The 12,548-nt window shown below is 36.2% G+C and overlaps 2 protein-coding genes across 4 annotated transcripts in view; one reads left to right on the forward strand and one right to left on the reverse strand.

Moving 5' to 3' along the window:
- tmem178a (transmembrane protein 178a) overlaps positions 1-12,548 on the forward strand; it is an 89,441-nt gene that overhangs the window by 48,165 nt on the left and 28,728 nt on the right. The window lies entirely within an intron of this gene.
- Positions 1-12,548, reverse strand: part of slc8a1a (solute carrier family 8 member 1a) — a 52,520-nt gene that overhangs the window by 32,302 nt on the left and 7,670 nt on the right. The window lies entirely within an intron of this gene.

Genomic DNA, 12,548 nt, shown 5'->3' on the forward strand with positions numbered 1-12,548 from the left:
CAATTGGCTAAATGTTACATTATTAAGGATTATTAAATTGAGTTTTAAAGATTTTCAATAACTTTAAGTGAGCATTAAATGACGATAGGTAATCCAAATGAAAATCTATATAGACTGAAACCATTAAATAAAAGAATAAATAAAAAATACAATACAAATATAATAAATAAATAAAAAATATGACGGCCACAATTACAAATAAAAAAAATTAAAATAAACTTACTGAGTTTAACTTCAAACATCAACATTTCAAGAAGTCCACTTACAACCTTCTTGACAACATCAAACTTGGCCTAATGCACTGAACAAGCAGCTCCCCAAATCTGCCACATACTTTTGTCAAACCCTTTTATATCCCATCTGTCTGTGTAGAAAGAAAAAAAAAATCACAAACTTTGGAGACTATAATCTTCTCCAGGCCGATTTTTTTTTTTTTTTTTTTGGAGCAGGTTTATGAAGTGCACTTGATAGCTTTGAAATGTCTAGTGTGCTTCAGAAAGAACTTCTGCCTGTGCTTGCTTGGGGACAAAAAGACAGCAGGAAAAGAGTAATCAGACGAAAGGTCATGCTCTGTACGGCAGTAATCAACTGATGGAGATGATGGAGCATCAAACTATAAAAATGGACCTCAGTTTCGATGAACTACACCTGCACAAATCCTTTGGACAAGACTAATTATTTGGTGAAATAGTATAAACAGAAAACCAATCAATCTAGATCTCTCTTGCAACTTACACATTTAAAAACAAAAAGGCTTTGTACGAGCATCACAAACAAGGGCTTCCAGACGTTTTGATCAATACATTTTTCAATCGTTCATGATTATTACAGAATAAGAATTGCAGACTTGAGAATGAATAGATTTTTACTAGTGCATAATGCCTCCAATTAAACTGTCTCAGTAGACAGATCAGTTTTTCTCATTGGCTTGTTGCCATATTTTACTCTACAAGCATTTACAAAAAGCAATATCCAACGAATTACATATTTATGAGCTGTGCAGAACTAGAAACATGGATATTCACTATAAAAAATTACAAACTATTTGTTGACATTTTAAAGAGGACCTATTATACTTTTTTTTACTTTTTCAACTTTCTTTAGTGTGCAATGTTACTGTTTGAGCGTGAAAACGATCTGCAAAGTTACAAGGCACAAAGTCCACTCCAAAGGGTGTTACTTGCTATATCCGTAAAGCACTGTTTCTGAACTCCTTAAAACAACACAAATCTATTTTAAAGTTTTCTTCCAGGAATGTACGTGTCAAATATTCCTTTCATATAATTCCAGGCCAAGGAATACACACACACAAAAAAGGGCAAGGCCTGGTTGAGTTGGGTTAGTTGTGTGTTAAAATTTGAGGTTATGGTAAGAGGCGTGATATTTTCAAAACACACTTGAAGCGGTTGACCAATCACAACTGGTCCAGCCGGTCACAACTGGTCCAGCCAATCAGAACACATTGACCTTTTTGCAAGGAGGGGCTTCATAGAGTCAGGAACTAAACAGAGCGTAGTCTCGCTCATGCCGTGTTCATACTGCATGATTTTTAAACGTGTCAGATCACTGCTCTTTTCACACTGCATGACTATCTGTGGTAGCATTCAGTTGCTGTTGTGTTCACACTGCACAATGGATCGGCGACGGGGGGTTTCCCATTGCATGACTGTACAAGAGCGAAAATCGGCAACAACTCTGTCCTGTCCGTAAATTAGGTTTCACAAAAGCTTGCGATCCAAATTTTCTGTGCTCTGATTTTCAGTGAAAAGAAGAAAAAGAAAAAAAGATTGTGGTGGTGGACATGTTTGGGGAGACAGAGGGAGCAAGGATTGTGTTCTGCAAAGAGAGTTGGAGGTCAGAACACGTTCAATATTTAGCATGCATAATATCTCATGGGCACTTGCAACTCATCGGTGATTCTATTATTCCGTGTCATGTTTAGGGGCGTGAAAATGTAAAGTCTATGTCCCAGCAATAACAGACCAGTGTGCATCTATAAAGGATTAATTCTAGAACGTTATGCAAGGTTACTGCATCAATGGAGCTGCGAACTTCACATACTTTTGAAAATGTAGAGTTTAGTTGATCTCGGTAAGTGCTCGTTGACACAGTTGTAAACACGACGGCGTTCTTCCACAAGAGAGTTTGAAGTCGCGGCATTTGTAGACTGTTAAAGAACATAACACACTCGTCTCGCGGACATCCTGTAGAATTCAACCAATCAGGTGTGCCATTTGCATCAGACATTCGACCAACCGTCCATGGGCGTGAAGTCTGGGGCTGAGACCAAACAGAGTATGAGATTCTTGAAAAAGAGTCTTGAAAGAGAGCAATAATGTAAAATATGTGAAAACATTTTTTACATTCAACAATTGAAAACCTATTCTAATAGACCTCATACAGCATGCATACTTTGAAAAAGCAATAATAGGTTCCCTTTTAAGACATTTTAAAGAAATTATGCTACATTTTACTTAATTTTAACACATATTTACACTGATAATTCGAGGTTTTCCATAACCATAGAAAGTAAACGTTGTGGGTGTTCAACCTAGTCAATATTTGAGATACTGAATCATTTAGGACATGTTACTTGTTTATTTACTGGCGTCTTAATGTGCTCAATTTCCTGTGACACAATATTTCCATCTTCCCTACTTGTATCCTAACATCTAAAATGGGAACTGAGCAGTGACCGAAGCTTGCTGTGTTACGATAAATGGCCACGCTACAATCCAGTGTCTCGTACACACTCTAGTATAGCATGAATCAGCTGTGACATTAATCTTCATGTGGTTACTCCTGGCATAAAGGCTACAGAAAAATGTATGACTCATGAAATGTTGTCATTTCCAGGCAGTTTAACATTTCTGTGATGTGCAAAAGTGTCATGACCTTGCTACCTAATTTAACATGTGGAGTCCCAATGGGTTTTGTAATCGGACCATTGTCATTTTGTAAATACTGAACTCCTGATCTGTATTCTTTAAGCTGAGGCATGTGCAGTGATTATTTGTTCAAAATCACGTTTTGCTGAATCAAATCATGCAAATCTTCAGATATGCCAGAAACACAAATACCCAAGACAGGTGGACAGATGGCTTATTTCAAAACCAGGTTACATTCCTAATCCTCTTCTTTTTGCCTACCACGTTCACCCTAATCTGTTTGATGGCTTAAGAAATGCACAATATTGTTGTTTCTCGCTAACAAATCCAGGCCTGACAGTGGAACTAAACCAAAGCATTTGTAAAAGACACATGGGCAAAGAAAGAATTAAATGAAGCATAGATGTCAACTACATTCAGGGAACAGGTGGTAGGAGAAAGCTCATGAACAGCAAAGTCGATTTATTAGGGTAAAGGGTGAACATTTTCTTTGTAAGGAAAAAACTTTCAAAACTAGAATGGAATAAGAAGATGATGGATGAAAAGCCAGCGTACATTTCAACCAATCCTGGCACTAATGTCTTCCATCCATTAACCAGTGGAGAATATAATTCCATCTCTATTCTGTCACTGCTTCTGATGGAATGTTGTCATTCCCGGGTGGAATATATGGAAAAGTTCCTTAACAACTTACTTCATTAAAAAGTCCCCTGTCACATACATCACAGCCTGACAACTGTCAGCCGTTGGATTTACTCAGAAGTAATTTATTTTTCGGCCTAAGGGACACTGCAGAGAAGCCGCTGCACTGGCTTCTAATAGGAATTTACAAATGTGATTATTTTTGCCAGATTATTATTTTTTTGTGAGGGGGAAAGGCTCTAAATTGTTCTGGCTTACAGCAGGAAAATGATTTCTGTCAGTGTTCACTATTGTTTGATAGTATTTACAGACCCATGGAGCTAATATTCTAAAGGACTACATGCGTACAATTTTATAGTCGATTTGCTTTGAAAATCCTTTTCATTTGCCATTAATTATTTTAAACCATTATTTTAACTATACATTTTAACAAACATTTTTAAAGCACAATAACAATCCAGTTAATCTAGGCATGTTCATCAATTTGTCCATGATCCATAAAATGTATTAAATTAGCATTTCACTGCGGAATCATTTGTAAACAAGATACAGGTCAAGTCTGGATTTGCAGAGATGTTGATATTAAAACACAATGATGGACCTTTTATATTAGATCCGACAGGAATTGTGCAACACACTTATGTGAGTAAAACATGTTTTTTTTATATGTGATAGTATTGCATTGTTACAGATCATTTTGATTATGTGTACGTGTCTAACAGAACATACCTAAGCATGCTGTCACAAGCTGGAGAATCCTTTATTTGTTGGTTCACTGCGATTCCTGATTAGAATTGGACATGTATTGGCCAGGGCTCGCAAAGCCCAACGTCCTGGGGCTATGTGTTTTCCAGGCGGCTACCAAAGCGAAAGCCTGTCGGCAGGCCGGTGAATCTTAAATAGTGAAAAACATTCCTTTTTTGATCTGTGTTGTTCACTCTCTTGACTTGATATTTAAAGGGTGCACGCACGTGCGGTTCGGGCGGGCCAAGAAGGCTAATACAAAAATAATATTCCAATCAATCACGGGTGGATGAGAGATAAATCATTGTGTTTGTTTGATAAAGACATTTTGCGAGCCCTGTGAGAGAATCATTCCGCTTTCAAAACAATCCCTCCCTCATGTGAACTGAGCAGAAGCTCATATATTATGCAAATATTATCCAATCAAAGTCGTATGCGTTTACTTCCAAGTCTCCAATGCGGCACGCCCATCAAAACCCAGCGTTCAGGAGAGAGCCTCAAAACCAGTGTAGAAAATAGCCTATTACTTATTCATTATTATGTTTTTGAATGTAAAAACCACGCGAACGTTATAAGTTGACCTCTAAGTTGACTTTTTTTTTAAAGCCAGTTCATGACACCTTAAATATATTTATTGATCTATAAATAATCTATCCAGGATGCTTTAAATTGTTCAAAATGATAGTAAAGACATTTATAATATTACATAGGATTTCCTTTTAAAATAAACACTGCATTTTATGGATTATTTCTAGTCATCAAATCATCCATACAAGTCTGTTGAATAGCCCAATGAGCAGTAATACTTAATAATCTCAATAATAAATTATTGCACATATAAATATTTGATATATTGCCAAGCTATATCATGGTACTAAATTTTACTAAAGGACACAATAGATTTTGACAAGCCTTGAGAAAACTTTGCATCCCAAAGAAAGGCAAGCAGCTTGTGCCGTTAAAAGGGAGATTTATCTGGAAAAATCCATTTCCCTCTTGAATTCTTACTGCTGAGTTGATGTTGTCCATGGACAAAACTGGCGTAGAACAGATCAGGAGAGACATAGAGGAAGCGCAATGGAAATAACAGCACTTCAGAAAACAAGACCTATTCCTGGATACACTTGAGAGGGTATTATTTCGGACTACTTAAATGCAATCTGTGCTCCTCCACAACAAACTGGCAAGGTCTGTGACGAGAATGGCGACAGTGACAATAACGAGAGATGATAATTAAAGCCACACATCTTCCCCCACCCCTCCGAGAAATGCATAAAAAAAATATCGGGCAGGAAGCCTGACAGACGCTGAGCGAATGAGCATGAAAACACAATCTGTCATTCAGATTGCCGATGAGAGGATGGTAAAGGTATGTGCACCACGGCAGGCTTCATTCATTAGCCTCATTGCAGGTTTTCAGGTTTTGAAGTTAAAAGAGAGAAGCAGAAAAAAGGGTTAGCCATTATATTATGTAATGGGAGTCAACTAAATGAACAGAATTTGAAGTGGCAGATCTGCTGCTGTGCGTGTACTTCAAAATTTTACGAAACTACAAGCTACTTACAGTAGGCCTACAATATAAAGTAATTAGACTACCCTTTCAGTCATGCTATTCCCTTTTTAAGAAATATATATTTTCAAGTTTGTCACTTAACCATATTTACAAAGGTAGTGAAATGTGCAAGTCCCTAGACTGGTTTCTTTCTTTGTAAATATTTATTGTATGTTGTGTGTGTACCGTGTAATAAATATGTGTGTATAAATACACACACATACATGTACATATAAGGAAAACATTATATAAAATGTATATAAAATATGTATGTGTGTGCGTTCAAGTATATATAATAATTATACACTGTATAAACACATATATTATGTAAACAGAAACTTTAACCACGATAAAGTGATTAAGCAATTTATATATTGGCATAAATCGTATAAAAAATAAATAAAAAAAACAAGTAAAAATTGATTAGTAAACAGAGTAGAAAAAGTGACAAGCAGCTAAATATTCTGCTATAATAACAGTTCACAAAATAATAACAAAATCAGTAAAGATGTTTAAACAGCTCTCTCAAATGAATGAACTTGAATATATTTGCACTAAATAAAATGTTGAAAAACTGGAAAAAAAAATTTTAGCAGGCTGAAGGACAGCAGCATAAAACAAAATAAGAATAAGTGAAATTACTCTATTTTACTTTATTTAAAAAAAATAGTTAGACTTTATTTTACAGTATGTGTACACACTGGTAATATAAGGTAATAGGTTAAGGAGTAGGTTCAGAATTACACTGTAAAAAAATGTTGGTTTTTGTTGGTTTAACTTAAAAAAGTAAGTAACCTGGTTGCCTTAAAATTTTGAGTTTATTGAAAAAAATTTTTTTAGTTGATACAATGAAGGAAATTTGTTTAATAAATAGAAACTCAAAATATTATTGTATCTGAACATAAAAAAAAAATTATAAATCATGAAAATAGCACTATTTGGCATGTTTCACTGCGTCATAAGAAATAAAACACACACAATTACCCCAAATGATTACAAAATCTTTTAATAATATTTTAAATATTTTTAAGGTTGTCGAATCTCAAAAAATGTTCATTGTATTAACTCAAAATGTTAATTTCAATGAACTCAAAATTTTAAGGCAACCAGGTAACTTTTTTTCTAAATATTTTTTTACAGTGTAGTTATTACCCAGTTATTGTAATTGCTTTAAATTAATTAATTTAAAGGAATCAATGAATGAAAAAAAACCGATTCACTGAAAGGAATGCTGCATGAGAGGGAGGACAGGAGTGTGCATTTGAAGCAGTTCACTTGACTATAAAACTGTGCGCGCGATAGAACGTGACATTAAAACCAACGAGGTAGCATTTCATAAAACTACACTGGAAAAAGGAGCTTGTTACTGGCAAAGCTACACTGGTTTAAAAACAACTCAGCTACTGTCACGCATAATGAAAACGTAGTTCGCTACATTAGCCTTGCTACTTTTAGTATGTTACCCCCCAACACTGTGTGGGTGTCGTTTGATTTGCTGTGTGAAGCTTCTAGGACATTTATCAGAGCCAAAGAGCAGATCTCGGCCTCTGCACACTATGCAATAAAGGTTACGGCGGTTCGTTCTCCTCCTCTCCTTCTACATATATTTAATTTTAAGCAGTTTTTCCTCTCTACAGTAAAACATGCAAGAAAACATAGCTGTCTGTCATTGTGATCCATTTTCCCAAGGTTTGTAGGAGGATATTTCCCATCTTCCTGCCTGCCCTCGTGTTGCTGTTAGGCTGAAGTCATGGAAAATACATCATGGAGTTTATGCAAGTGTTCAAAATAAGCATGAGGCAAAAAGAGGAGAACCTTAAAGTAAGCTGAGAGAGGAAGGAAGAGAGAGAGCGAGAGAGAGGGAGAGCAGATTAAAAGTATGTATGGAACTTCTTGCAGTGAGTTTTCTGGTTGAAAGTTGGTCTGACTTAGAAAAATTGAATCATAACCTGTCAGGAAAATCATTTTTAGACCCAAAACAATGCTGACAGCAACATAACTGTTAACAGTCTCTTTGAATCTACAGCATGAAATTTTCCAGAGATTTTCTACAGATCTAATTTTAAACCCTATATTTGTTATTGTATGTGAAGGGTAATAGTGATGGAGTGATATATAGTGGCCTGGCCGGGATCTTTCGACTGTTAATTACAAACTGTACATGTATTGTGTGTAGTGAATTCTCAGTAAATATTGCAATTGTAATTAAAATAAGCAGAAATACAAAAATCAAATCAAATAATTCCCATTATTCAAAGATAGATTACACTGAATAGCCCAATCAAATTTATCTCTGCATGTCACTAGATATCATTATTGGCATCAGCAGTTTAAAAAAAAAGGGTAACACAAACTGTGTGCTAGATTTTATGAAGTAAACAAGAAATCTTCATTTGAAGTTAAACGTAATACTCTCTGACCTCTAAACAAGCTCCATCACTCACTCAGTGTGTACAGATTTCATCATGAATGAATAAACTAAACTAAACAAGCAGAAGTAATGCTGAGAATCATCACGATCCTTTAAGAACAGACTTGCCTTTGAGGGACACCGAGGGTTATTCTGATGGTGGCTTGCTCTCTGTGAGCCAACTGCTGATTCATGTCATCAAACCGAAAACATATTTCCATTTTTAATTCAATTTTCATGACCTCCCTCAAGAGGAAGAACATTCTCTCCAGTATGGTGTCTTAAGAAATTAATGCATTAATGCCATGAACATCACGTAAAGCTACACAACCCGACCTCTGCACTTCCCCACAGGCCACATATTCAAAAGACTGTATTGTAAACATATCATCAAGCCGTTTCTGGAAAAAGGGCTGCTCTCCTAATGAAAATTTAGGAAACGCACGTACTGTACAACACAAAGCCACAAACGTTCGGCAGGCACCTCTGGAAATAATTTGAATTAGTCATAGATGATCATAAGATAATAACTGGCTGAGAGGGGTTACCTAATATGATTAATATACCCAGCAGAGATGGGAGCAGTGATTTAATGGTGCACTGCTGCTGACTATCTTTGCTTTGTGCAACGAGTCACATGAAATCAACTGACAGCCTGTTTGTCTGGGCAGCTCTGAGCTGGCAGAAGACTCTAGCGACAGAAGTGTGCCCTCTCCTCCTCGACTGGGGACACACACACACACTCCAAAAACATAACAATAAACCCGGGAGCATCTTTCCTTCTCTTGTAGAATCAGGACATAGTACTTGACCATTAATTTTTTTGATTTTTGCCCCTTGTTCAGTTTAGTTAACTAAAATGGGCTAATAAAACACAATTGTCAATGACATGCAATAAACTTGAATTTGTTAATTGGATGTTTACCTAATCTATTCACATTGGGACACCGTGTGGATTTTTTTTCTGTAACCAGATGTACCGAAACACAAATTTATGGCAGAAAATAATTGACAGTATTTATTTTTATATAACTGTATAAAATAAATTATATAAGAATGAATACAAATATTATCAGAGAAGCATAGGTAATTTTCATTGCATCTAGTCGGAAAATTATTTATATAAAATAAAATAATCAAATAAAGTACTAAGATGAAAATTGATATTATGTTTAATTTATTAATTTATTAATTTAAGTTTGAACAAGAGACTAAACCATATTAAAGGGATAGTTCACCCAAAAATGAAAATGTGATGTTTATCTGCTTACCCCCAGGGCATTCAAGCTGTAGGTGAGTTTGTTTCTTTAGTAGAACACAAATGACGATTTTTTTTAATCCAACCGTTCCCATGTAATTCATGTCAATTGTTTTTTTCCTATGAGAGCCACTATGAGAGTAAAAAACGAATCCATATTAGACCCTGTGGCTTGTGATGATACATTGATGTCTTAAAACACGAAACGATCGGTTTCTACCAAACAGCATTTATGATATTTTTTTACCTCATAGCAGGCGAATCTCATCTAGTATTACCAACCCCATTACTTCTGCTGGAGAAGGTCAAAATCCGGCGCGATCATAGATATGTGTACATAGATGCTTCATTCGACTGATCCGCACCATCCGTGCTGGCACTAATGAGAATTTTTACTCTCATTGTGGCTCAAAAAACCCATTGACATGCATTATAAGGCAACGGTTGGATATAAAAATCTTCATTTGTGTTCTACTAAAGAAACAAATACACATACATCTTGGATGTCCTGGGGGTAGTAGATAAACATCAAATTTCATTTTTGGGTGAACTATCCCTTTAAGTAATTAGTAAAAGTATTTAATTTTTTTGTCTACAAGGCTTAATTTAATTGCATGAAAAAGTTATTAAGTCAATTAAGTCATTTGAACAATTTTTTGTGTAACATGTTTCTCAACTCATCAGATGCACCACATGTTTTTGTTGCAGAGTGCTCATGTGAGATGCACTGCCCAAGGTTCACTGTCAGTGTCACATGACCACTGGACGAGTCATCTAATTAGCCGTGGGCAGAGGCAAGGACTCTGGCAACTGTGCATGAGGGCACATGGACATAGTGTGTCCTTATAACAAAGGTCATGTCGCAGTGTCTTATTGAAGACCCTAACTAAGCATTTGACTGTTATCTTAATTAGACTAAAGATCCTGGAAGTGTTTCAAGGGCACACTTTAAAAATCCTTATTACCTGACAGATATCACGGAATTCTCACAGCCATCTTTGCAGCAGCCTTGAGCTCAGTAAAACAACTCAAAATATGTGAAAGACTGTAGACGGGGAACATTTTTTTTGGCCAATCACAAAATGAACCAAATCAAAACAATCTCTGCCTGTGAATAAGGAAAAATATTTTGGGTGAATGCAAAATAAATGTGTTTTTCTGACTATTTTGAGAGACTGCAAGAATGTAAATACTATACGGAATTCTCCAACTATTGATGGAAATTCCCTCCCCCTAGAGACTTTGTCCCCTCCATGTACAGTGTTAATGTAAAGTCCAGTCTCGCATACGCCAAGATAAACATGCCTGACATACTATTTCTATGTTCTCCCTTCTTTTTCCCATGTCTAAGTTTCATTCTCTTTTAACAAGCTCATCGGCAATACACTCATGTCTTGCTTGTTACTCTGCATGTTGAGAAAAATGTAAAAAAAAAAACCTCAAGATTACCATTTAAAACTTGCTAATGATAAACATTATATTCATTACTCTCCATGACAAAAGCCTAAGAGGACACAGACGGATTGCTCATGTTTTTGACAGCCCCCCATCAGGATGAAACACTCAATGCTAATACATCAATAACAGGGATCCAAATTTAATCTAGTGTTTATACTGCAAGACCCGTTTGTGCCCATGTGATCAGAGGCCAGTTATAGATGTACTCTAATAATAATTAAAGCAAGTAAGAGACAATAAGGCTACTTCAGTGAACTCAAATGAATTGACTATACCACCACTGAGATGTCTTAGGGTCCTAATTCATCTCGCTTCTCTTTTGACATCCTTAGTGCCAAATCTATAATATTCAATATGGGATGTACTTAATCATCTGGCCTATTTTAACCTCTAAAAAACCCTAAATTACATGTAAAGGATGTCGATTTGAAGTAGCCCCATATAAAATCCTCCACGGACAGCAGTTGTCTCCAAATAGGATCTAGGGTCCGGAGTCGAGATGCCCATAAATGGAACTTCATCTGTACGCATGGCCAGATCAGCGTGGTGTAGGTTGCTTACTTCAAAGCAATGCGTTTAACTCTGTTTACATTTGTGCATGTCTTCCCATTAATCAGCTTAAAATAAGCACAAGTAAGGGAGCTTTTCCATTTCAAGATCTTGGAGCAAATTCCGAGCTGTTTATCTTTGACTTGAGTAAATCTGTTATCATTACATCCTCCCTGTCATGGAAAATATCTGGGGTTCAGGCCACCTTGTCAAGTATGTGATCATACCAATAAATGATCTGAGGCTGAGTGCCAGAAGTGTCAGAAGAGGAGGAGATCGGTGAGGAGAGCCTGTTCTCTGCCAGAAGCCCTAGCGATGGAGCTCAAGCTCAAGTCGAGCATCGCAACAGTTATGGAAATGTAATTAGTCACCCAAATGAGCAGTTCTGGAGCTCCAAGACATTCTGCGGCATGCCTTTACACAGATTAAGCAGATCCGACTTGTGGAAAGCTTCTACTTAGCTCATTCACTTCAAACCAGATGCTTTTTCATTCAGTTCAGGACTACATTTGTCAAAGCCTTTATTGTGTGTCAAAGGTCTGTTATTGGAGGAACTTAATCACCTCAAGCAATAAAAGTACTCTTACTCTCTTCTGATCCAGCTAAATGGTTTTGCATGCCACTTTAAGGTGGATTTGAGGTGGAAATAGATGCTACTGCAAGAAACTATCGATAAAATAACAATATACAAATCTAACCATATCAATGCACTTCCTTGAATCACACTTTTGCCATATGCAATGGTATAACAATGTCAAAGCCACGGTTTAAGGAGATCTGGGAGTAGCTGCTATATATAAAACATTTTTATTAATGTGAGATTCTGAAATAAACTGAGCAAAATGGAAACATTAGTGTGAGCAAAGCTAGTAAGGAAATGAGAGGGTGAAAAGAAAGCACCAGGAGAGCTCCAAAAGAAAATGTACAGCCAACAGATATAGCAAGGGGAAAAACATATTGTGGAAAATAAAGAACTGAGGAGATAAAATCATCTGGATGGTTTGGAGACTTTGATGAAAGTATCTTTTTTAATTACACTATTTAGCG

Source organism: Pseudorasbora parva, chromosome 22, assembly GCF_024679245.1.
Source record: "Pseudorasbora parva isolate DD20220531a chromosome 22, ASM2467924v1, whole genome shotgun sequence".
NCBI classification, from domain to species: domain Eukaryota; kingdom Metazoa; phylum Chordata; class Actinopteri; order Cypriniformes; family Gobionidae; genus Pseudorasbora; species Pseudorasbora parva.